The 2,509-nt window shown below is 36.5% G+C and overlaps 1 pseudogene; it reads right to left on the bottom strand.

Moving 5' to 3' along the window:
• Positions 1–388: 388 nt before the first annotated feature.
• Positions 389–1,021, bottom strand: LOC148923120 (secreted RxLR effector protein 161 pseudogene; annotated as a pseudogene).
• Between the last annotated feature and the right edge of the window lie 1,488 nt (positions 1,022–2,509).

Raw genomic sequence — 2,509 nt, 5'->3', positions numbered from 1 at the left:
ACTCCACCTCAGACTTTATTCTGGGAAACCAATTTGCACTATAAGCTAAGGTTTAATTCATCACAGCCTACAAGGCAGCTCCCTCAGCACCAAAGAACAAAGTTCACAAGCATTTTGGAAAACTACCAGGTTGCCTTTAGACACCAAAGGGCTGACACCCATTAGTCTAATAGGACTTCATGCCTCCAACCACCTACCACCCTTACCACAGCTGATAAGGTAGCTGAGGTCTTTCCCCCGGGACATGCAACCTATCCTAGGTCAAAGTGAAAGTACTTAATGCAGAAAATAAGTTTTTCTAATGGTAAAGGCTTAGTTCCCATGTCAGCTGGGTTTTTTATCAGTGTGCACTTTTTGAAGAAAAACTTCACCTTTTTCTACAATATCTCTAATAATGAAACCTTACATCTATATGCTTTGTCCTATCATGGAAAACAAGATTTTTACACAACTGAATAGCAGATTGAGAATCAGAAAACATAGTAGGAGAATCCTTCACAAACATAATTTCAGAAATCACTCCCTTTAACCATATAGCTTCTTTCATTGCGTCAGCGATAGCAATATATTCTGACGCAGTAGTGGACAATGCCACTATGTGTTGTAACTGAGATTTCCAACTAATGCAGGACCTGCAAACTGTAAATACATAGGAAGTGGTTGACTTCCTCTTATCCCTGTCGTTAGCATAATTGGAATCCACAAAACTAGTTAGTAAAATACCTTCATCACACTTAGAATAACACAAACCGTACTTAGTAGTGAGCTTCAAGTATCTCAAAAGCCACTTTGAAGCTTCCCAACGAACAGGACCAAAATTAGACATGTATCTACTAAGACATGACACAACATAAGTAATATCAGGCCTAATGCTCACCATCAAATACATCACAGATCTAATAACATTAGCATATGGAACTTTCTTCGTAGCATCAATATCAGACTTAGTCTTAGGACACAAATCTTTACTCAACATAAGATGAGCAGCTAAAGGCACAGAGGCAGTTTTAGCATCATACATGTTAAATTTCTTCAGAATTGTATACACATATAAGGTTCCTGATGCAGCACAAGGGTAGAAGTTTTCCTATTTCTGATGATACTTATCCCTAAGATTTTCTGAGCATCGCCTAGATCCTTAATGTCAAAATTCCCACTCAAAGCAGTTTGCAAAGACTTTATAGTTTTCAAACAGGGACCAATAATAAGCATGTCATCAACATACAACAGTAAGAAGATAGACACAAAATCAAGGTTTTTGACATACAAACATGCATCAAAGGTACTTCTTGTTAGAGTTTGTATACTAGAAATCACGTTTCGAGTGATTGAATACTGTAAAACTCTTATTTTATTTTCCAATGAATAAACAGATTATTTTTGTCATAATGTTGTTATGTTTTACATTTAAATGGATGTTAATGCATGTTTAAATGTATAAGTTAACTTAACGAAGTCTAAGTCTTTGTTTCAGTAGACCGGTTGTGGGCGTCGTCCACTTTAAGGTAATACGGTCAGTTCTAAACAAAGAAAAATATGAATTTCACAACCTAGATGGAATTGGACTATCCATCGAGAAAGGTTGCAATGTCAGTCCGCATATTTCTAAGCCTTACTGAAATAAGATGACATTGGTGTGGTATAGCACTGAACGGATCTAACAGCAAGACTTGCCTTAGGCTATCTACTGAAAGGTGAGGTCTTGATAAATATTTATTTCTTAATCAATGTAGGTTAGCATTGAGCATACGGTATTGATTATGCACTGCTTTGACTTATCAAATGGTGCGGGTTTTTCGTAACCCAATTATCCTGATATATTGGGTAGTGGTGATCGATACCTAGCGGTGCTAGGATTGCTATTATATTGAATCGTGCACGAGCTGAGTCTCGTTTGATAATGTCCTCAAGAGGAGCGCGAAACGAGGTTTTATTATTCGGAACCTAGCTAGTTGGAGTGTGATTACTCTATGAATAATAAATAAGCGTTTCATGCTAAGTCCACTCTTGGAATTAATAAGAAGTTAATTAATTAAGTCAATAGCAGACATTAATTAATTAATGGACATTTTAATCTTAAGCACGGGAAATGAAAGTTAAACGGAAACCCGGATTACTTATAATTTCGGATTTGGATGGGGAGAGTTCAATATTACTTCTGTAGTGGCTGCTCGTAATATTCCAATTATAACTTATATTAAATTGTGGGTTCAATTTAATTAGTAAAAAGTAAATTGGATGAGCCCATATCCAAAGCCTTCCATAGATCCCTGTCTGGGCCCAAAAGGAACTTAATATAAATAGGAGAATAAAGGAGACAGAAACAACACAATTCAGATTAGTGTAATTTTCGAAATTCCTCTCCTAAGCTGAGGAGATTTTCGAAATCTTCTCCTATTCCAAAAAGGATTTCTTCTGTCTTCTTTATTTAAGTCCTAGTATTCTAGTAAGATCAGCCCACACTGATATTGGGATACAGTTCGGGAACCAGAGAGAAGGTTTGTGGTTT

Source organism: Salvia hispanica, chromosome 6 (genome assembly GCF_029641045.1).
Source record: "Salvia hispanica isolate PSC_SH4W2 chromosome 6, Shi_PSC_v1, whole genome shotgun sequence".
NCBI classification, from domain to species: Eukaryota; Viridiplantae; Streptophyta; class Magnoliopsida; order Lamiales; family Lamiaceae; genus Salvia; species Salvia hispanica.
Note: the sequence above shows the minus strand (reverse complement) of the source record. Positions and strands in the feature narration are given on the sequence as shown.